General features: G+C 35.2%; 1 long non-coding RNA gene across 1 annotated transcript in view; it reads left to right on the top strand.

Moving 5' to 3' along the window:
- The window catches only part of LOC111188082 (uncharacterized), a 32640-nt gene extending 12486 nt beyond the window's left edge, over positions 1-20154 (top strand). Inside the window, exon 3 of the long non-coding RNA XR_016393599.1 lies at positions 12150-20154. This is a non-coding gene — a long non-coding RNA (uncharacterized LOC111188082). The remainder of the gene's footprint in view (positions 1-12149) is intronic.
- The last annotated feature ends 4689 nt before the right edge of the window (positions 20155-24843 follow it).

Genomic DNA, 24843 nt, shown 5'->3' with positions numbered 1-24843 from the left:
CACTATTTTGTGTTACTGTCGATTTCCTCTTTTATAGCTGTTAGTAGTTGCCTTATGTATTGAGGTGCTCCTATGTTGGGTGCATATATATTTATAATTGTTATATCTTCTTCTTGGATTGATCCCTTGATCATTATGTAGTGTCTTTCCTTGTCTCTTGTAGCATTCTTTATTTTAAAGTCAATTTTATCTGATATGAGTATCGCTACTCCAGCTTTCTTTTGATTTCCATTTGCATGGAATATCTTTTTCCATCCCCTCACTTTCAGTCTGTATGTATCCCTAGGTCTGAAGTGGGTTTCTTGTAGACAGCATATATATGGGTCTTGTTTTTGTATCCATTCAGCAAGCCTGTGTCTTTTGGTTGGAGCATTTAATCCATTCACGTTTAAGGTAATTATCGATATGTATGTTCCTATGACCATTTTATTAATTGTTTTGGGTTTGTTTGTGTAGGTCCTTTTCTTCTCTTGTGTTTCCCACTTAGAGAAGCTCTTTTAGCATTTGTTGTAGAGCTGGTTTGGTGGTGCTGAATTCTCTTAGCTTTTGCTTGTCTGTAAAGCTTTTGATTTCTCCATCGAATCTGAATGAGATCCTTGCTGGGTACAGTAATCTTGGTTGTAGGTTCTTCCCTTTCATCACTTTAAGTATATCATGCCATTCTCTTCTGGATTGTAGAGTTTCTGCTGAGAAATCAGCTATTAACCTCATGGGAGTTCCCTTGTATGTTATTTGTCATTTTTCCCTTGCTGCTTTCAATAATTTTTCTTTGTCTTTAATTTTTGCCAATTTGAATACTATGTGTCTCGGCGTGTTTCTCTTTGGGTTTATCCTGTGTTGGACTCTCTGCACTTACTGGACTTAGGTGACTATTTCCTTTCCCATGTTAGGGAAGTTTTCGACTATAATCTCTTCAAATATTTTCTCAGGTCCTTTCTCTCTCTCTACTCCTTCTGGGACCCCTATAATGCGAATATTGTTGCGTTTAACGTTGTCCCAGAGGTCTCTTAGGCTGTATTCATTTCTTTTCATTCTTTTTTCTTTATTCTGTTCTGCAACAGCGAGTTCCACCATTTTGTTTTCCAGGTCACTTATCCGTTCTTCCTCAATTATTCTGCTATTGATTCCTTCTAGTGTATTTTTCATTTCCATTATTGTATTGTTCATCTCTGTTTGTTTGTTCGTTAATTCTTCTAGGTCTTTGTTAAACATTTCCTGCACCTTCTCGATTTTTGTCTCCATTCTTTTTCCGAAGTCCTGGATCATCTTCACTATTATTATTCTGAATTCTTTTTCTGGAAGGTTGCCTATCTCCACTTCATTTAGTTGTTTTTCTAGGGTTGTATCTTGTTCCTTCATCTGGTACATAGCCCTCTGCCTTTTCATCTTGTCTATCTTTCTGTGAATGTGGTTTTTGTTCCACAGGCTACAGGACTGTAGTTCTTCTTGCTTCTGCTTTCTGCCCTCTGGTGGATGAGGCTATCTAAGCGGCTTGTGCAAGTTTCCTGATGGGATGGAGTGGCGGTGGGTACAGCTGGCTATTGCTCTGGTGGGCAGAGCTCAGTAAAACTTTAATCCACTTGTCTGCTGATGGGTGGGGCTGGGTTGCCTCCCTGTTGGTTGTTTGGCGTGAGGTGACCCAACACTGGAGCCTACCCAGGCTCTTTGGTGAGGCTAATGGCAGACTCTGGGAGGGCTCATGCCAAGGAGTACTTACAAGAACTTCTGCTGCCAGTGTCCTTGTCCTCACGGCGGGACAGAGCCACCCCCCGCCCCTGCAGGGTACCCTCCAACACTAGCAGGTAGGTGTGGTTCAGTCTCCTGTGGGGTCACTGCCCCTTTCCCTGGGTCCCAATGCACCCACTACTTTGTGTGTGCCCTCCAAGAGTGGAATCTCTGTTTCCCCCAGTCCTGTCGAAGTCCTGCAATCAAATCCAAATCCTGCTGACCTTCAAAGTCTGATTCTGTAGGAATTCCTCCTCCCATTGCCAGACCCCTGGGTTGGGAAGCCTGACGTGGGGCTCAGAACCTTCACTCCAGTGGGTGGACTTCTGTGGTATAAGTGTTCTCCAGTTTGTGAGTCACCCACCCAGCAGTTATGGGATTTGGTTTTATTGTGATTGTGCCCCTCCTGCCGTCTCATTGAAGCTTCTACTTTGTCTTTGGTGAGTTCCAGTGTCTTCCTGTCTGATGCTTGTTCAGCAGTTAGTTGTGATTCTGGTGTTCTTGCAGGAGGGAGTGAGAGCATGTCCTTCTACTCTGCCATCTTGAACCAATCTGAATCTTTCTTATTTTTTAATATATTTTTTAAGATTGTAAAATTGCTTTATCCCACCAATTTTGATAGTCCGATTAAGTTATAAGTATGTTTAAATTTTCATCATTTTTTTAAACATGTGAATTATTTGAAAGTATGTTTTAAAATTTCCACATTTAAAAGACATTTTGGGGGTTTCTCTTTTCAATATTGATTTCTAATGTTTCATTATGGTTATAGATTGTGGTTTGAATGACATTAATTGTTAGATATTCATTGAGACTTACTTCCTTTACTAATGTTTACATTTTATGAACATTTTATTGGATTTAAAAACATTCTTTGCAGTTTGAGTGCAAAGTCACACACACAAACATATACATACATGTGTGATTGCTGTAACTTTTTAAGATGCTTGTCTGACTTAACATAGTCCCTATTCAATAACTCTGCAATCCTCCTGAGTAGTACCAAGGACCTTAAAATGTTTATCTATTATTTCTAACCCCTCCCATTATCTTCCATATTATTTGTATCTAAGGTTTCATTTATACCTTGTTTTTTTTTTTTTTTTTTTTTTTGCGGTACATGGGCCTCTCACTGTTGTGGCCTCTCCCGTTGCGGAGCACAGGCTCCAGATGCGCAGGCTCAGCGGCCATGGCTCACGGGCCCAGCCACTCCACGGCATGTGGGATCCTCCTGGACTGGGGCATGAACCCATGTCCCCTGCATCGGCAGGCGGACTCTCAACCAGTGTACCACCAGGGAAGCCCTATACCTTGTTTTTAGGTTCCCCAATTGTGAGCATTCTCTCTCTCTTTTTGTTACAGTAACAGTTTGGATCCACTCACATATTAACGAATTTCTTTGTTTAGTATTATTTTTTCATTCATTTCCTTTCATCCAGGGACAGTTTCTTTCTAGGGTTGCTTTATGGAAAAATCTTTTAGTTGTTTTTTTTTTGTACTAAAAATGTCTTTATTTTGTCTTCTCTCTTGAAAGATAGTTCAGTTTGGTATAGAATTCTAGGTTTTCGGTTATTTTGCTTGAAAAATTTGAAGATATTATTCCATTGGCTTTGGGCCTCTATTTTCACTGATGTCATTTTAAAAATTCTTTTTCAATATGGTTTACTACAGGTTATTGAATATAGTTCCCTGTAGTATACAGTAGGACCTGTTGTTTATCCATTATAATTCTATGTATAATAGTTTGCATCTGCTAATCCCAAACTCCCAATCCTTCCCTCCCCCACCCCCCTCCCCCTTGGCAACCACAAATCTGTTCTCTATGTCTGTGAATCTGTTTCTGTTTCGTAGATATGTTCATTTGTGTTGTATTTTAGATTCCACATATAAGTGATATCATATGGTATTTATCTTTCTCTTTCTGACTTACTTTGCTTAGTATGATAATCTCTAGGTCCATCCATGTTGCTGCAAATGGCATTATTTCATTCTTCTTTATGGCTGAGTAATAGTCCATTGTATATATGTACCACATCTTCTTTATCCATTCATCTGTTGATGAACATTTAGGTTGCTTCCACATCTTGGCTGTTGTAAATAGTGCTGCTGTGAACATTGGGGTGCATATACACTGGTGTCATTTTTACTTTCTTAGTTTTGAAGTATTTGAGAAAAATAAATACTATATGATATTAAAATATAATGAGATCATTCATTATTAAGAACAGACTGTGCTTCATTCAAAAAAATAAACTGCTATAAATAATCTATGTGGAAAGCATCATGACATTCTTAGATGAATGTCCTAAAAGGAACAGTTCCTTTTAGGCACTCATTTTGCCTGTATATTATGCTTAATTATAAACATGCATATATTTTTATATTATGTTAATTAAAAAAAGTAAAAGTTAACAATATATTGATGGTAACAATATATTGATGGTAAAAATTAACAATATATTGTGTTTTTTCTCATGTTATTAAGTAATTTTAATAAATGTCATAATATTTTTACATGGTAAAGAGGTATGGGGGAAACACGTAACAAGGAAATGAAACAGTTTACTGTTGGATTCTTAGCAGCTTTCTATTTTTTCTGACTTTTTGAAGGTAATGACAGTGTTGGAGGACTGGAAATAAAGCTTTCCTTTCTATCTATTCCTAATGACTAAAAGCCAGGCTTTAGTATTTTAATTGCCTCCACATTTATGTTTTTCCAGCACCTCCACAATAGTGCCGACTTAGTTAGGACATTCATGTTAGAAAGGAGACTTAACTCATCTATAATAATAACACCATGAAATAAGGGGATGGAACACATAATTTTAAAAGAGGAGCAATCAATTACACTTCAAATATATAGCATGTGTTTCATTTTTCTCTAGATGTTTTATAGTTCTGTAGGTGTTTTTTTTTTTTTGCACTTACATATTTTTCTTAAACTTATTTGGGGCATAGTATGGGGTAAAGTTTTAGTCTTTTTTCAACACAATTAGTCTAATATGCAGGCACCATTTATTAAATAGTTTATTTTCTCTTGATTAGTAATGCTGATTTATATCAAATACCAGTTCATTTAGGATATAAATAAACTTCTATATATGCCTACAATATTTCTGCATTCTCTGCTGTCTTCCTTTGGTATCTTTGTCTTTACCTGCACCAATACCACACTATCTGAAGTACTGTAGCTCCATGATCATTCTTGATATCTTGATATAGTGAGTATGTATTTCTTATCCTACAGCATTGTCTTGGGTATTCTTTTTTTTTTTGCGGTACATGGGCCTCTCACTGTTGTGGCCTCGGCTCCGGGCGCGCAGGCTCAGCGGCCATGGCTTACGGGCCCAGACACTCCGCGGCATGTGGGATCATTGTGGACCGGGGCATGAACCCGTGTCCCCTGCATCGGCAGGCAGACTCCCAACCATTGCGCCACCAGGGAAGCCCTGTCTTGGAAATTCTTGACTCTTTACTGTTCCATAATCTTTAGGATTAACTTGACAAATATAAAAAAATCCAATTTCATTTTGTTTGGAATTATATTGAATTTTTAAAAATTGGGGCAAATTAATATATTTATTTAAAAATTCCCTAACATGAACAAAATAGAACTTCACAATTTACTGTCTTTTTTTAATGTCCTTTAATAATTTGATGTTTAATAGTCATTAAGTTTTAAATATTTTGCAATTTTTATCACAACCTGTTTCTAACCTATTAATTATTTAATAGTATGTTTTAAAATTTCCAGATGTAAAAGATACTTTGGAAAGTTATAATTTCAACATTTATTTTTAATATTTTTGCATTGTGGCTAGAGTTGAAGTTTGAATGATATTAATTCAAACTTATTGAGACTTGGTTACTTTCCTAACATTGCATCAGTTTTTACAGATATTTCATTTGGGTTTCTAAAAAACCTCTAGTGTTTTAATGCAAAGTTATATATGCATATGTGTGGGTATATATGTGTTTATTATTTCACCTATTAGTTTGAGACAGACACATTAAATTCTCCCTTTTTTTATTGTAGATTTGTCTTTTTCTTGCAGTTCTGTCAATACTGAATCTGTGGTGTAAGATTCATAAAGTTCAGGACTACTTTTTCTTTCTGATAATTTCCCTGGTAATGCTTTTTGCCTCAAGGTCCTTTTAGCCTGATGTAATCAAAGCAGTGGCTTTCTTTTGGTTGGTATTTGTGTGATTTATGTCTTTCCAACATTACTTCCAACTTTTGTCACACTTTAGGAATTTGAATTTCTCTTGTAAATAGAATATAACTGGATTAGTTGAAGTTACTGCTGGGATGAAAGATAATTTCAGTATTAGAAAATGTGTTAATGTAATTCTTCACAGTATCAATCAACTTCTAACTGGTGCCTTTAACTATTTACATTCACTGTGAATATTTATGCTTCTGATTCTTTGATCCTCATTTGGTGTTTTTTTTAATGCTTTTTAAATTTTCTTTCTTTTTAAATTAATTAGTTAATTAATTTTTGGCTGCGTTGGGTCTTCGTTGCTGTGTGCAGGCTTTCTTTAGTTGTGGTGAGCGGGGGCTACTCTTCATTGCAGTGCGCAAGCTTCTCACTGTGGTGGCTTCTCTTGTTGCAGTGCACGGGCTTCAGTAGTTGTGGCACGCAGGCTCAGTAGTTGTGGCTTGTGAACTCTAGAGTGCAAGCTCAGTAGTTGTGGCTCACAGGCTTAGTTGCTCCACGGCATGTGGGATCTTCCCGGACCAGGGCTCGAACCTGTGTCCCCTGCATTGGCAGGCAGATTCTTAACCACTGAGCCCCCAGGGAAGTCCTTTTCTTTCGTTCTTGTGTAGGATATTTATGCCTTCTGTTGAATTAACAAAAAAATTTTTGCTCTCTTTTATTCCCTTAGTAGGTTTAGAAGTTTTGTATCTCATTCCTATTGTTTTTGTGAGTTCCCTTAATTTTTTAATGATGCTTGTTTAACTTCACATAGTCTCCACTTACTATCTCTGCAGTCCTTCTGAATAGTACAAGGACTTTAAAATATTTATCTCTGATTTCTAACTCCTCACATTATCTTTCATGTTATTTATTTTTTAAATTTCATTTTTACCTCATACTTAAGTCCTCCAAATTATTGCTGGTTGTTTGTTTGTTTGTTTGTTTTAACAAGTTAGGGACAATTTGGATTTATCCACATACCAGTTTCTTTGTTTACTATGATATATTTTTTTCATTTGAGTACAATTTCTTTCCTTCTGGAGTTTGATGTGGGGTAAAATTGCTCACCTTTGTCTAAAAGTGTCTTCATTTTGCTTTCTCTCTTGGAAGTTAGTTTAGTTTGGCGCAGAATTCTAGATTTTTAGTTATTTTCCATGAACAACGTGAAGATATTATTCCACTGATTTTGGGCCTCTGTTCTCATTTATGACATTTCTACTCTATTCTTTATTTTTAAACATTTGACAAAATAAATATTATAGGTATAACATGATATCAAAATTTAATGGGATTTTTCATCATTAAGAGAAGTCTATTCTTCATTATTTCTGAATAACAATAAATAGTCTCATAGAAATAGCATCAAGACATTCTTGACTAACTTCCATGATTCCCTATTGGACACTAACTTTATCATTATAATTTGTTTAATATAAACATGCATATCAAGTATTGGTTTTAGAAAGTGATTTGCTTTGTTTTATAAATCATTACAGTTAAACATTGATTTAAAAACACTTTAAATGTCTTAGACTTCGATATATTTGGATTAAAAAATATAATTTTTATGGCTCTAGTACAAAGGTTTAAATATCAAAGCATTATTTGTTCTTTGAGTATGTCATAAGTCTAGAATTATATAATGCACAAATAAAATTTACTTACTTTTGACAAATGCATACACTTGTGTAATCTAACCCCATATCAAGATATAGAATATTAGTATAACCTTAGAAGAGTGCCCTTATGCCTCTTCCCAGTCTTTCCCTGCCCCAACTCTCCCAAAGCAACTACTTTTGTGATTTTTTTAAACACCATTGATTACTCTTACCTGTATTAGAACTTTAGTATATACTCTTTATTCTTTTTTTTCTTGGATTTTCTTTTTTTTTTTAAGACATACAAACAACTGTACATAATTCATGTATACAACTTCGTGAGTTTGGAGGTAAATATACACCAGTTGAAACTGTCATCACAATCCATGACACAAACCTATCCATCACTTCCAAAAATTTCCTCCCACCCTCTTATTTATTACTATTATTATTATTTGGTGATAAGAACTCTTAACATAAGATCTATCCTTAGAAAAACTCAAAGTATACAATACAGTATTGCTAACTATTGGCACTATTGTCAGTGTATCTCTAGGACTTTCTCATCTTGTATAGCCAAAACTTCGTACCCTTTGATTAATATCTCCTGTTTTTCCTTCCCTCTAGCTCCTGGCAACCCCTCTTCTACCCTCTGCTTCTATAAGTTTGACTATTTTAGGTTCCTCATATACATTGTATCATGTAGCATGTATTTATCCTCTCTGACTGGCTTATTTTGCATAGCATAATGTCCTCAGGTTTAATCCATGTTGTTGCAAATGGCAGGATTTCCTTCTTTTTAAAGGCTGAATAATATTACATTTAATTATATAGCACCACATTTTATTTATCCATTTATCCATCAATGGGCATTTTGGTTTCTAAGTCTTGGCTATTGTGAAATCGTTGCAATGAACATGGGAGTGTAGATATCTCTTTGAGATCCAAACTTCAATTCCTTTGGATATATACCCAGATGTGGGATTGCTGGATCATATGTTACTTCTATTTTTAGTGTTTTGAGGAACCTCCATACTTTTTTCATAGTGGATGCATAAATTTACATACCCACCAACAATGTACAATGTTTCCCTTTTCTCCACATCCTTCCCAACAGGTTATCTTTTTTTCTCCTGATAATAGCCATTGTCACATGTGTGAGGTGATATCTTGTAGTTTTAATTTGCATTTCCCTGTTGATTAGTGTTGTTGAGCACTTTTTCATCTGTTGTATATCTTCTTTGGAGAAATGCTATTCAGTTCCTTTGCCCAGTTTTTAATTAGATTATTGTTATTTTTTGCTATTGAGTTGCAATTAATCCTTTATCAAATATGTGGTTTGCAAAGATTTTCTACCATTCCACAGGTGGCCTTTTCATTTTGTTGATTGTTTCCTTTGCTATGCGGAAGGTTTTTAGTTTGATATAATACCTCTTGTCTATTTTTTGCTTTGGTTGCCTGTGCTTTTGTAGTCATATCCAAAAAATCATTGCCAAGGCTGATATCTGGAAGATTTTTCCCTGTGTTTTCTTCTAGGAGTTTTATGGTTTCAGGTATTAGGTTTAAGTCTTTAATCCATTTTGAGTTGAATTTTATATATGGTATGTGGTATAAGATAAGCATTCAATTTGATTCTTCTGCATGTGGATATCCAATCACTTGTTGAAGAGACTATCCTTTCCCCATTGTGTATGTTGACACCCTTGTCAATCAGTTGACTGTACATGTGCATGTAAGTATGTGTATTTCTGGGCTCTTTATTCTGTTCACTTGGTCCATATGTTTGTTTTTATGCCAGCACCATAAAGTTTTGATTATATAGCTTTGAAATATAATTTGAAATCAGGAAGTATGATATCTTCTGCTTTGTTCTTCTTGCTCAAGATTGCTTTGGCTATTTGGGTTCTTCTGTGGTTCCATATTAATTTTAGAATTGTTTTTCTATTTCTGTAAAAACTCTGTTGGAATTTAGATAGAGATTGCATTGAATATGTAGGAACTTTGGGTAGTATGGACATTTTAACAATATTAATTCTTCCCATCCATGAATATGGAATGTCTTTCCATTTATTCCTGTCTGCTTTAATTTCTTTCATCAGCATTTTATAGTTTTCAGTATACAAGTTTTTCACCACTTTGATTAAGTTTATTCCTAAGTATTTTATTTTTTGTTGCTATTGTGAGTGGGATTGTTTTTTAAATTTATTTTTAGATAATTAGTGTATAGAAACATACTGATTTTTTTTTACATTGATTTTGTATCCTGCAACTTCGCTGAGTTTGCTTATTATGTTCTAACAGTTTGTTTTGGTGTGTGGAGTCTAGAGTGTTCGCCACATAAGGTCATTTCATTTGCAAACAGAGATAATTTTAATTCTTCCTTTCTTATTTGGATGATTGTTATTCCTTTTCCTTGCTCTGGCTAGGACTTCAAATACTATATTGAATAGAAGTGATGAGAGTGGGCGTCTTTGTCAGGTTCCAGTTCTCAGAGGAAAAGCTTTTAGTTGTTTACCACTGAGTGTTATTTTTGCTGTCCTCTTGCCAGTTTAAATTGGTTGTGCCTGCCTCAAACTTTGTGCTCTAGTTCTTCATACCAGAAATTTACTTATTTTTACTTTTACTTTACTTTTATTTACTTATTTTTAGCCTCAAAAATGTGAGTAGATAGAGGGAGATGTGAGGTAAGGGGAGATATTAATTAGGATTTATATGGTTGTAAGTGGTAAAACCCAACTAAAATTAGTTTTGCATAAAATACTGATTTGATTCAAATAAAATGAACACAGGCGACTCTGATTTTAGCCATAGCTGGGTTCAGGAGTTAAAATGACATCATCAGGCACATTCTCTATCTCAGCTCTAATCTCCTTGGTTAGATTCTGCCACATATTGGCAAAGATGACCATCAGGAGCTCTGGGTTTACATTCTTCCAGTTTAGAGATCATTGCACAAAGAGCACCCTTTTTGCTGACACTGGGGTAGCACTTCTGGGATTGAGCCTGATTACCTTGACTCAGGTCAGTTGCTATACTATACCAGTCACCATGACTAGAGGAATAGAAGTCTTTTTTATGAGAGTTATTTTATACTTTTAAGAAATAATTTCTGTGCCATATAGCATGTTTTAATATGAAAATATTATGGAATATTTTACAAAAACATTGTATCAAACTGTCCTGTGTCTCTGGAAGCCTACTGTGCCTCAGTTCTCTTACTCCATTGTCGCCTTAACTGCTGATAAAGAGAAGCACTACATATTATTGGAAAGCACTTGGCTTGGAGGACCTAAACTTCAGTCTTAGCTCCTTGGCGTATTGGCTGTACAGACTTGGGCAAAACACTATCTCTCAGCATGATGTGTCATTTAAAATGTGGGTAATGTACCTATGTCTAGGGTTATTTTGAGGATTGGTGTAACATACCTGAAAGTTTGTGGTATATATTGTATGCACTATACATGTTAGTTTAATCTGTACCCCTAGGCTGGTATTCTTTCATTTTCCATGACAAAAGACAGTCACTCATTTAAATTATGTTCATGTATATCCATGGTATTTTCTTTTCTTCCTGGTAGTTTTTTGTTGTTGTATTCAGCACTTTAAAAATAAAATAAATTATTCATAATTCCCAGTTCCCATTCATCTTTTCCTTTCTGGAAATATCTCTTCTCAACTTTGTCCTTATGTTCCCTACTAAATCTTCAGTATAGGATCCTCAACTTCACCAGTTGCAGTATAGATAGCATGGCTAATTGGGATTTCAGTTTTCAAAACAAGGAAAACATTCTTTCTTTTTCATCAGTGTTTCCCTAACTTCTTGTGACAGCTGCTGCTCCTCCTCAGTGAATGACTTCTTAGTTTTCCTTCTAGAGCTATAGCCATGCTCTAGGGCTCACAGTCAAGTATCCCACAATCACAGACAACTGTTAGTAATGGTGAAGGAGAAGAAGAAATAAAGCTTTCTGCACAACAGAATGTCATGTTATAAATTTGTATGCAATAGTAAACTAACATGTCACATAAATACTTTCCTACCTCTGAGCCCTAAATATTTCCAGAGGCCCCACAGTGGTTCTGATAGCCAATTTAAATCCTCCTTTGTTTTCTTCTAAGAGACTCTATAATCCCAGAAGTAATTTCAAGTTGAATCTTTAAATAATATAGAAGGTAGTAACTTTTAGATACATTAGGGTTGATGTCTCAAAGAACTGATTGTACTTAACTTACTAACATTAATTTCCCTTCTCCTCTGAATTATTATTTCCCTGGTTATACCAATAATACATATTCAGTATAGAAAATTTGAGAAGCTCAGGAAAACCCAAAGGAAGAAATGAAAGTCATTCATAATTATAGAATAAATATTAATATTTTTATATATATCTATTTATATACTATATTTACACACCCAAGAGCACACTGTATTTCTTGATTTACTACCTGCTTTTTTTATAATTAACAGTATAGTGTATTTTCCCATATCATTTTACTAGGTAATTTTAATTAATTTCATAATAATCTTTAAATGGTAAATAGGAAAAAGCATGTAAGAATGGAAAAGAAACAGTTTTTTGCTGGATTCTCAGCAACTTTTCACTTTTTCTTTTTTTGCTTTTTGAAGGCTGGAGGACTGAGATCAGAGACTCCCTTCATTTTATTCCCTGTGAGTAAAAGCCAGTTCTCATTGTCAGAATGTATCACAAAGCCCATTTTATAGAATGGAAGATCAGTGTGATGCACAGTTTTTCTTTTTCAGGTGAAGCAGATATAAGGGTGTGGTAACCAAAGCTGTCGATGCACAGCCTCAAGGAATGTCCAATACCCTCCTGCCATTTCTTCCCAACTGTCCCCTCTCACTCCATTTATCTTCTATTGACTTTCTGTCCCCTGACCCTGCTGTGCACTTCCATATCTCAGTGTTTTAGCTCCATCCACACTTATATTCTTCCAGCACTCCAGAATTATGTTGGCCTTTGTTAGAAGATCACAGTTGTATTTGTATTTTAAGATCCAAATATGTGCCAGGCCCTCTGCTCATTTTTGATGCCAGGTGTATTTACTCAGTGTTGCGGGATGCACAAAGGTGAAAAAGACTCTGCCTCTTGATCAGGGGACTAGCAAGGTTTCAGAAGAGCCTGTTGGAGTAAAAATATTTCTGTGACTATTTGCGGAAACGGAATTTTCCACAAGTATTGATGTTTTGCTTTAGCAGGCAGTACTTTGACAGGACTCAGATTTCAAAGTTGTCTTCTCTGAGGTGGGCAGCAACTGAAATCTCTGTTCAGGTCTTTTAGCCTTAACTCTTCTTATGTGTAGTTTAGGGATCAGCCAGTATTTGGGCAGAGTTTATATAGAAATTTGGGGCTCCCACTCTCTGGCTGTATTTGACTGTGGTTTTCTTTTCTAGATTTTCAGCTGCTGTGGTCTTCCTGAACTCTGTCCTCTGTTTCTTCAAGTCAGTAAGATTGAAGTTTTCCATCTGAATTTTAGGCACCTTGTAGTGGTGGTGACTGTCCTTCCCTTATCTTAAAATCATTAAAAGGGAAACTCTCCCAGTGCCATTGCTTCTTATAAATGTTGACTGCTCCCATTTCATTTTCTGGATGCTTTTGGCCACTCCAAGAAGGTTTTGTTTTATTTTTTTATTGCGGTAAAAACTAACAAGATATAACCCCGCTTAACAAGACTTGAAGTGTACACTACAGTATTGTTAACTATAGCACAATTTGTACAGCTGATCTCGGGAACTTATCCATTTTCAATATATGAAACTTTTAGATTCTTAGATGTCCTTTGGGGTTAAGAACCATGATTAGAGAATGTATCCAGGAGAGGAATTTTTGTGTCATAGTTTATACACATATTTATCTTTTTTGTAATTTTTTTTGTTTAATAAAAAAATTATTGGTTTGATTTTGGGATATATATTCATCTTTGCTAATTTTCCGAATTTGTACCTTAACAGAAGTGTATGAGGGCCCCTTTTGCACCATATTCTTGTCAATGCAATCTAATCTGGTTAGTTTGGAGAAGCATTCTTTCAACCTCACATAACAATGGATATCATTTGAAGGGTGTTGGAAATTATATAAGATAGACATGAGAAACACTCTGCCTGAAGATATTTCTACTTGGTTTTGTCACAAGGTTAGTTAGGTTCATGCAAATCTGCAAAAGGAAGAAGGATAGATGGAGTCATATACTGGCCCAAAAGGGCAGTGAGGGAAGTTACTGCATATATAAACTCTGCACATTTATAAGTTGTTGCTGCACCCCTGTGCAGGTACTTTGAGAAGTCCTTTGTAAACACTGCTGAAGGTATTGTATTTTCTATTATATTCTGAGGCCACTAGATGGTAGCATAGACTAGCTTTTTCTTCATCCTTTCGTTGAGTCCATACCTGGAAGTGGAATTAAGGGATTAACTTTACCTGATCTTGCTTATTTGCTCTTCAAAGTGTTAATTCATATATTCCCCGTGGCAATTAGATTTTGTGTTTCTCCATATTACTGTCATAATTTACTGATTGACTATTTTTGGGGTATGCAATGTCTCATTAAAATTTTTTTTGTTTCTCTGATAACTTGTGATTTGATTATTTTTATATTTTTATTGGTATTGGGGTTCCTTTACATTGTAGAAATTGCAGTTTTTTATTGGATTGTTTGTATTTTTAGAAACATACTCTGGACTAATCCTTTTTTTGTTTTTGTGTACTACAGATAATTTCTCCCATTTATGTCTAGTATTTAAACTTTCTTAATGGTGTCTTTTGTCATATAAAACTTTTAATTTTAAGGAGGCTGAGTCTTAAATTACCTATTTTTTGGTTGCATAATATTTCATTGAGTTGATGAAGGATACTTGGCTCATTCTCCTCCTATCTTTCTCATATTTTGATATTTTAAATAATGAAAATTTCTGTATGCTTTAATTTGTTTTCTTCTTTCTTTTAGCTATATCCCTTGGATAAAATTCTAGCTGACTCTCAGGAATGAATAGATTGCTGAGATTTTAAATAGGTAGTGTCATATTATTTTTCTGAAGGGTTGAACCAATTTTTATCATTTAAAATAAAATTTTACTGTTTTGTTAAGTGTGTTTCTTTGACTAAATAGTTTTTAAGCCTGAAAACACATCTGAAAAAAAATTTTTTTAAGGAGGCTGATTTTGTCATTCTTTTCATTTACTTTTTGTTTTGTGTCTTATTTAACAAATGTTAATACTATTCCTGCCCATATGCCGTAGAGATATTTTCCCACAATTTTCTATAGAAGTTTTAGAATTTCGCTTTTTAGAATTTGGCTATTTACTCTTTATTAAATTTATATGTGGTGTAGTATGAGGTAGACATCTATCGTTATCTTTTTTTGTCAGTATTTGGTCTGTACTGATTTACAATGCCATATCAGTCATCAAACTCTCTATAATATCTGTTTTCAAACTCTTTTAGATGCCTGGGATGTTCCTAGACTTTCTGTCCTATTCTGTTGATCCATTTGTCTGTTTATCTTCACCAACACTACATTATCTACATATCTACAACTTATAGCCAGTCTTGATATTTGGTATAGTGATTACCATATCCTCATTCTTATTCTGCAGTATTTTCTTGGTGACTCTTAGTCTTTTATTCTTTCTGTAAATTTTAGGATCAACTTAATAATATCCAAATAGGGGAAAGAAAACCTCACTTTGTTTGACTTTTAATAGAAATTACATTAAATTTAGGTTGTTGGGGATAAATATTTTTGAATTTCTTAACTGTATTCAAAATATAGCTCCCTGTTTACTCAGGTTTCCTTATCTGTTTTTTTAAAATAAAGATTTATAATTTTTTTCTGATAAAGTACTTGTGCTTTTTTTATTAGATTTATTCATAGGCATTTCACATATATGTTGCTATTGTGAATGAGATTCTTTTTAAGATACTTTTTTAACCAGTTGTGATTGATACAAGGAACACAATTGATTTTTTAATATTGATCTTTGACTTGCAACCATTATTAACTCAGATGATTTGTTTATAACTTTTCTTCATTTTCTTTGTAGAAAATTGTATTGTCTGGGATAACGATAATTTCATTTCTGCCTTTGTAATCTTTAAATGTCTTATTTCTTCTTCTTTATACAATTGGATTCTAGTCCAGTGTTATGGAAGAGGCAAACCCAGGCATTTAAAAAATCTCATTTTGAACATTACAATGAACATATTTAATATTGCAACATTAACTATGATATTTGCTGTGGGTTTTGGATAGGTATCTTGTCAGGTTGAAAAAGTTTCTGTTCTAATTTGCCAAGATTAAAAATATTATAATTGCCTGTTGAATTTATCAAATGATTTTCCTGCATTTATCAAAATGGTCATTATTTCCTCCTGAAATTGATACTGTGAATTATTGATATTGTGTGAAAATGAACACATTTTCTAATGTTAAAATTTCCTTGGTTGCCTGGGATAACTCCTACTTGGACACTAGGTATTATTACTTTGTACATTGCTGGATTATGTTAGATAATATTTTATTTAGGTTTTTTTTTTTTTTTACATCTTTATTGGAGTATAATTGCTTTACAATGGTGTGTTAGTTTCTGCTTTATAACAAAGTGAATCAGTTATACATATACATATGTTCCCATATCTCTTCGCTCTTGCATCTCCCTCCCTCCCACCCTCCCTATCCCACCCCTCTTAGGTGGTCACAAAGCACCGAGCTGATCTCCCTGAGCTATGTGGCTGCTTCCCACTAGCTATCTATTTTACATTTGGTAGTGTATATATGTCAATGCCACTCTCTCGCTTTGTCACAGCTTACCCTTCCCCCTCCCCATATCCTCAAGTCCATTCTCTAGTAGGTCTATGTCTTTATTCCTGTCTTACCCCTAGGTTCTTCATGACATTTCTTTTTCCTAAATTCCATATATATGTGTTAGCATACTGTATTTGTCTTTCTCTTTCTGACTTACTTCACTCTTTATGACAGACTCTAGGTCCATCCACCTCACTACAAATAGCTCAATTTCGTTTCTTTTTATGGCTGAGTAATATTCCATTGTATATATGTGCCACATCTTCTTTATCCATTCATCCCATAATGGACATGTAGGTTGTTTCCATCTCCGGGCTATTGTAAATAGAGCTGCAATGAACATTTTGGTACATGACTCTTTTTGAATTATGGTTTTCTCAGGGTATATGCCCAGTAGTGGGATTGCTGGGTCATATGGTAGTTCTATTTGTAGTTTTTTGAGGAACCTCCATACTGTTCTCCATAGTGGCTGTATCAATTGACATTCCCACCCACAGTGCAAGAGGGTTCCCTTTTCTCCACACCCTCTCGAGCATTTGTTGTTTGTAGATTTTCTGATGATGCTCATTCTAACTGGTATGAGGTGATACTGCATTGTAGTTTTGATTTGCATTTCTCTAATAATTAGTGATGTTGAGCAGCTTTTCATGTGCTTCTTGGCCATCTGTATGTCTTCTTTGGAGAAATGTCTATTTAGGTCTTCTGCCCATTTTTGGATTGGGTTAGTTGTTTTTGTAATATTGAGCTGCATGAGTTATTTATATATTTTGGAGATTAATCCTTTGTCCATTGATTCGTTTGCAAATATTTTCTCCCATTTTGAGGGTTGTCTTTTTGTCTTGTTTACGGTTTCCTTTGCTGTTCAAAAGCTTTTCAGTTTCATTAGGTCCCACTTGTTTATTTTTGGTTTTATTTCCATTACTCTAGGAGGTGGATCAAAAAAGATCTTGCTGTGATTTATGTCAAAGAGTGTTCTTCCTATGTTTTCCTCTAAGAGTTTTATAGTGTCTGGTCTTACCTTTAGGTCTCTAATCCATTTTGAGTTTATTTTTGTGTATGGTGTTAGGGAGTGTTCTAATTTCATTGTTCTACATGTAGCTGTCTAGTTTTCCCAGCACCACTTATTGAAGAGACTGTCTTTTCTCCATTGTATATCCTTGCCTCCTTTGTCATAGATTAGTTGACCGTACGTGCGTGGGTTTATCTCTGGGCTTTCTATCTTGTTCCATTGATCTATATTTCTGTTTCTGTGCCTGTACCATATTGTCTTGATTACTGTAGCTTTATAGTATAGTCTGAAGTCAGGGAGTCTGATTCCTCCAGCTCCGTTTTTTTCCCTCAAGTTTGCTTTGGCTATTCGGGGTCTTTAGTGTCTCCATACAAATTTTAAGATTTTTTGTTCTAGTTCTGTAAAAAATGCCATTGGTAATTTGATGGGGATTGCATTGAATCTGTAGATTCCTTTGGGTAGTATAGTCATTTTCACAATATTGATTCTTCCAATCCAAGAACATGGTCTGTCTCTCCATCTGTTGGTATCAGCTTTAATTTCTTTCATCAGTGTCTTATAGTTTTCTGCATACAGGACTTTTGTCTCCCTAGGTAGGTTTATTCCTAGGTATTTTATTCTTTTTGTTGCAGTGGTAAATGGGAGTGTTTCCTTAATTTCTCTTTCAGATTTTTCATCATTAGTGTATAGGAATGCCAGAGATTTCTGTGCATTAATTTTGTATTCTGCAACTTTACCAAATTCATTGATTAGCTCTGGTAGTTTTCTGGTGGCATCTTTAGGATTCTCTATGTATATAGTATGTCATCTGCAAACAGTGACAGTTTTACTTCTTCTTTTCCAATTTGGATTCCTTTTATTTCTTTTTCTTCTCTGATTGCCATGGCTAGGACTTCCAAAGCTATATTGAATAATAGTGGTGAGAGTGGACATCCTTGTCTTGTTCCTGATCTTAGAGGAAATGCTTTCATTTTTTCACCATTGAGAATGATGTTTGCTGTGGGTTTGTCATATATGGCCTTTATTTTGTTGAGGTAGGTTCCCTCTATGCCCAGTTTCTGGGGAGTTTTTATCATAAATGGGTGTTGAATTTTGTCAAAAGCTTTTTCTGCATCTATTGAGATGATCATATGGTTTTTCTTTTTCAGTTTGTTAATATGGTGTATCACATTGATTGATTTGAGTATATTGAAGAATCCTTGCATCCCTGGGATAAAACCCACTTGATCATGGTATATGATCCTTTTAATATGTTGGATTCTGTTTGCTAGTAATTTGTTGAGTATTTTTGCATCTATATTCATCAGTGATATTGGTCTGTAATTTTCCTTTTTTGTAGTATCTTTGTCTGGTTTTGGTATCAGGGTGATGGTGGCCTCATAGAATGAGTTTGGGAGTGTTCCTTCCTCTGCAATTTTTTGGAAGAGTTTGAGAAGGATGGGTGTTAGCTGTTCTCTAAAAGTTTGGTAGAATTCATCTGTGAAGCCGTCTGGTCCTGGACTTTTGTTTGTTGGAAAATTTTTAATCACAGTTTCAATTTCATTACTTGTGATTGGTCTGTTCATATTTTCTATTTCTTCCTGGTTCAGTCTTGAAAGGTTATACCTTTCTAAGAATTTGTCCATTTCTTCCAGGTTGTCCATTTTCTTATGCAGTTTTTGTTTCACTTTATTTTAGGCTCAAAATATTAGTTTGAGAAGCTCTTCATATTTTCTGTTTTCTGAAATAAATGCATGTGATAGAGTTTTTCTATTCTTTAAAGTTTATTAGACTTTTCAAGGGGAATTGTTTTGGCCTCGCAATTTTTTAAGCAACTTATTCACTACTTCCTTGTCTTTGTTTCTTTGTTTTTTCTTAGTGTTTGAATTGAATGCTTAGTGTTTTAATTTTACATTTTTCATATTTTCATATATGTATATATGTATCACATGTATATATGTCATATACAAAGATTGAAATATTTATTTATTTATACCTATAAATTTCCTTGTAGAGTTAACCTACATCAACTGGTTTTGTTGGAATTCTGTTGTGTTGTAACTAGAAATTGTGGTCGAGTGATTTTAACTGTTCAATATTTATTAATACTTGCCTTGTATTTTAAACATATATTCTCTAGTGTTTGAATATACAATTTTATAGACCTTATATATTATGTATTTCATATATTATTGTCTATATATTACATTTTTATATATTTTAGTTAATCTTATTTACTGTAGAACTCAAATCTTTTATTTTCACATTTCTATAGCAAACAGTTTTAGAGAAGTTTGTATTAAAATCACCTACTCTTGGGCTTCCCTGGTGGCGCAGTGGTTGAGAGTCCGCCTGCCGATGCAGGGGACACGGGTTCGTGCCCCGGTTTGGGAAGATCCCACATGCCGCGGAGCGGCTGGGCCTGTGAGCCATGGCCGCTGAGCCTGCACGTCCGGAGCCTGTGCTCCGCAACGGGAGAGGCCACAGCAGTGAGAGCCCCGTGTACCGCAAAAAAAAAAAAAAAAATCACCTACTCTTATTTAGTGTCTTCACGAAACTTGAGTCTTTTTGTAATTCTGAAGATTTTTGTTTTCTTTATTTTTCTATAAAGGCTATTTTATAGATCTCTTCATATATTTATTAATTTTTTGTTAACTATTGCTTTCTTTCTTTTCTTTTCCATTCTATTCTTCCATTTAGGTTGAATTTAATTCTTCCTTAGTTACATTCTTTAATAGTTAATTCAGTACATTCTTTGAATGATAAAAATCCCTTAGTCTTTATCTGAAAAGTAATTTATCTTCAGTCTTGAAAGATAATTTAGCTACTTTACAGTTTACAGTTATTTTGTTCCAGTAAGTTGAAGATATGATTCCATTATCATCTACATTCTATTTTGTTGATGCCATTTATATTTTATTCTTTCATGCATATAACAAGGTACTCTTAACATTTAATAAGATTATTTATTAAAAGCTGATTGTGCTTCATTTTTAAAATCTAAATAAATAAATGCTGCGTGTAAATCATTATGAGTTCTTTTTAGACCAACTTCCATGTTTCATTATTGGCACTAGCTTTGCTAACATATTTTGTATTATTATAAATATTAGTGCTCACTTATTTAGTATCCGTTAAAAACTCTGTATGTTTTAAAATGCGAAATGTAAATGTTCCTGCCAAACCGCAAAGTGTCAACTATATGATACACACAAAAAAAAGCAGAAGGAGGTCTTCTATAGCAACTATGTATAGAAACATAGTCTAGTCTAGGGTTTGTTACTTTGCTCTCTATCTTATACAAGGCAAATAAAAAAAATTATTTTGTTTTGAAAAATGAGAATATATGTTAAGGGAAAATTCTAACAGGTTATAATAAACTTATTGAATGATAATATTAATTCCACATACACTATACTGTTACATCATTGTACTTAGAATTTATTATGATTTCATCATTGTAGTTAACATAGCTTGTCAAATTTCCTACCTTAGACAATGTACATGCTTAATTAAAAAATGCTAACCATCAATTGAGCTTTCAGTGACTCATAATCTCTTTGCTGGCAGAGAGTCTTGCCTCAGTGTTGATGGCTGCTGACTGATCAGGGTGGTGTTGCTGAAGGTTGGGTGGCCATGGCAATTTCTTAACATAAGACAACAGTGAAGTTTGCCTCATTGATGGACTCTTCCTTTCATGAATGATTTCTCTGTAGCATGCAATGCTGTTTGATAGCATTTTACCCACAGTAGGACTTCTTTCAAAATTGGAGTCAGATTTCTCAAACCCTCCCACTGCTTTAGCAACTAATTTTATGTAATATTTTAAATCCTTTGCTGTCATTTTAACAATCTTCATAGCATCTTCACCAGGAGTAGGTTCCATCTCAAGAAACTACTTTCTTTGCTCATGTTTAAAAAACAACTCCTTATCCATTAAAGTTTTATCATGAGAATGCAGCAATTCAGTCACATCTTCAAGCTCCACCTCTAATTCTAGTTCTCTTGCTATTTCCACCACATCTGCAGTTACTTCCTCCGCTGAAGTCTTGAATCCCTCTAAGTCATCCATGAGAGTTGGAATTAACACCTTCCAAACTCCTTTTAATGTTGATGTTTTGAATTCTTCCCATGAATCAGGAATGTTCTTAATGGCATCCAGAATGGCGAATCCTTTCCAGAAGGTTTTCAATTGGCTTTGCCTAGATCCATCAGAGGAATCACTATCTATGACAGCTATAGCCTTATGAAATGTATTTCTTAAATAACAAGACTTGAAGGTCAAAATTATTCCTTGACCCATGGACTGCAGAATGGATGTGTAAGCAAGCGTGAAAACAACATTAATCTCATTGGGTATCTTTAATATTTTGAAAGGAATCTCTTTTTCCGAGCAATAGGTCTCAACAGTGGTCTTCAGGTATTCAGTAAACCATGCTGTAAACAGTGTGTTGTCATCCAGCCTTTGCTGTTCCATTTATACAGCACAGGCAGAGTTGATTTAGCATAATTATTAAGGGCACTAGGAGTTTTGGAAGGGTAAATGAGTATTGGCTTAAACCGCCAGTTGCATTAGCCCCTGGCAAGAGTGTCAGCTTGTCCTTTGAAGCTTTGAAGACAGGCCTCGACTTCTCTCTACCTGTGAAAATCCTAGATGGCATCTTCTTCCAGTATAAGAGTGTTTTGTCTGCATTGAAAATCTGTTGTTTGGTGTAGCCACCTTCATTCGTTATCTTAGTTAGAGCTTCTAGGTAACTTGCTGTATCTACATCAGCACTTGCAGCTTCACTTTGCACTTTTTAATTATGGATGTGGATTCCTTTCTTAAACCTCATGAAACAACGTCAGCTAGCTTCAAACTTTTCTTCTGCATCTTCCTCACTTCTCCCAGGCTTCATAGAATTGAGGAGAGTTAGGACCTTTCTCTGGCTTAGGCTTTGGTTTAAGGGAATGTTGTGGGTTTGATCTGTTCAGACCACTGAACCTTTCTTCATGTCAGCAGTAAGGCGGTCTGACTTTCTTATCGTTCATGTGTTCACTAGAATAGCATTTTTTTTTTTTTATTGGCTGCTTTGAGTCTTCTTTGCTGCACGTGGGCTTTCTCTAGGTGTGGAGAGCGGGGGCTACTCTTTGTTGTGGTGTGCAGACTTCTCATTGTGGTGGCTTCTCTTGTTGCAGAGCATGCGCTCTAGGCACACAGGCTTCAGTAGTTGTGGCATGCAGGCTCAGTAGTTGTGGCTCGCGGGCTCTAGAGCTCAGGCTCAGTAGTTGTGGTGCACAGGCTTAGTTGCTCCGCGGCATGTGGGATCTTCCCAGACCAGGGCTTGAACCCATGTCTCCTGCACTGGCAGGCAGATTCTTAACCACTGCACCACCAGAGAAGCCCGGGCACAAAGATTTTATGAATACTGGCAAGTATTAGTATGGCTGGACCAGTGATAGCTACCTAATATTTATTGAGAACTAACTCTGTCCAGGTGCTGTGATAAGCACTTTATTCAGTCGTTTAATATTCACTGCGAGCCTATCAGTATTACATATAATAATAGTATGAGAAACAATTATTATCCCCATTTTACAAGGCAAACAGGTAAAGGGAAGTTAAAGTAGCTTGCCCAAGATAATATAGCTAGAACCAGGATTTAATAACTGGCAATCTGGATCCAGAGTCAGTCCTCTTAACACAATACCATAGTACCTATCACAGATTCTCTTCTGATCCTCTGAAAATACTACACAGTGTTTAGGTGTGTTGAAACTAACATTCCTGCCTTACTTGCTTTTTCTAGCCCACGGTGTATATCATGAGTTCCTGTGATATACAGTGTTAGTTAGTACATTATGAAAACTCAGCTGTTGCCCTAATTGTTTCATATTTGTCCAATATGATGCCCAGGAAAGACTGTGGATTTTGGATGTAAGCACTGTGCCTTATACTATGCTGTATTCCTGTGATAGATTGTTTTCATTGGGACCAGGGCAGCAGAGTGAGAAAACGTCTCCTTTTTTTTCTGTCCTCCAGCCTGCAACCAACCATTTGCCTTGCTCTCTCTTTCTGGAGCACAGAAGGGCATGATTCCTTGGCTTATTCCTTGGCTGGTCACATAGGGCAGCCTTCCTGGCTTCCCCATTAAGTTTCTATATTTTTTCTCTTCCTCCTAGTGCGTTACCACCTAGATAGTGGTTTGGGAGAGATTTAAAAAGAGATCATGGTACAATAGTTTATTAACAGAAGAAATTCCCTTTTTCCTGCTCTTCCTTGCCTGTCTCTGTTCACGTTGGCACATGGATCTAACTTCAAAAGTGTGAGTTGAGGCAGTTTTGATTTGTTTGAGCACAGCTGCTCTAAGTAGAAGGAGGAGGAGAAGGAAGAGAAGAGGTTGGAGGAGGATAGAAGGAGCTTATTATTCTGTTACAAATGAGCACTAAACTAAGCACTTATATCTTGAGAGAGTGGGTGTTGAGAAAGAAATGAGAAGAGAGTGGCTCCTTTTCTTTGCTCAAAGAAAAAGGCCCAGATGAAGGAGACCATTTAAATACTTATGACAAATAAGAGAAAGTGGAAAAAGTCATCTCATTAACACTGAATTAGCCCATCATAAAAGGCCCAGTTTAATCTCTCCACCTTCTTTTATGTCATTTCCATATTTCCCCACACCACGAATGTGCCAAGGGAAAAGATACTGGGGGAGGATTTGCTTACCCATAATCTTCATCAGTCTTGCCCCCAACGTCAATCCAATATAACAGTAGGAGAATTTGAGAGAAAACAGTGTAGTTGTTATAGAACACGGCTTCAAGAAAAATTTCCCACAGTCAGATCGTCACCCCTAAATGCTAATGTATAAATTTTGGAGCCACTACTGATCCTTCTTCTTTACGCTCTGCAATAGCCATGCTGAAATCCTCGCTTAAACTGGAAGGGCCCCTCCTAGTTAGTTAATACCTTTTCCTAGGAAACTTTCCTGAATTTCTAGTTTGGGTAGGATGCCCATTTAAGTGCTTCCATAGAACTGTGCTTACCTCTCTCCTAGTATCTTTCATTTATTCATTTAGTAAACACTTAGCATAATAGATTCTGTAGTTTTACCAGAGATTCAACTGGGAGAAGGATAGACACTGATCCTCAAAATGAACATTGGACACAGATTACTTAGTAAAGCGTTAATTTATACTTTCAAGAAACAATCTCTGTGGTACATAAATAGTTTAATGTCCAAAAAATTATGGGACACTTCATAAATCATTTTATCAGACTAAAATAAATTTTATACCCCAAATTGTCAAAGATAGAACAAAACTATGGTTCAGTCTCATTTGAACATATATGTAAAATTTGTAAATATATTCAAAACAATTCCAACTGTATATTAAAATAATTTCATGAATGCAAGACATTCCGAATATTATTTAGATATCTATCAACATAATATACCAAACAAATAATAGCAGAAACCCTTATATGATCATCTAGATAGATATAAAAAAATCATTTGCTAGAATTTAACATTCT

The sequence above is a fragment of the Delphinapterus leucas genome, chromosome 6, assembly GCF_059928025.1.
Source record: "Delphinapterus leucas isolate spDelLeu-1000000601 "Yukka" chromosome 6, BTC_Dleu_Yukka2, whole genome shotgun sequence".
Lineage (NCBI taxonomy): Eukaryota > Metazoa > Chordata > Mammalia > Artiodactyla > Monodontidae > Delphinapterus > Delphinapterus leucas.
This window is presented reverse-complemented; position numbering and strand designations above follow the sequence as displayed.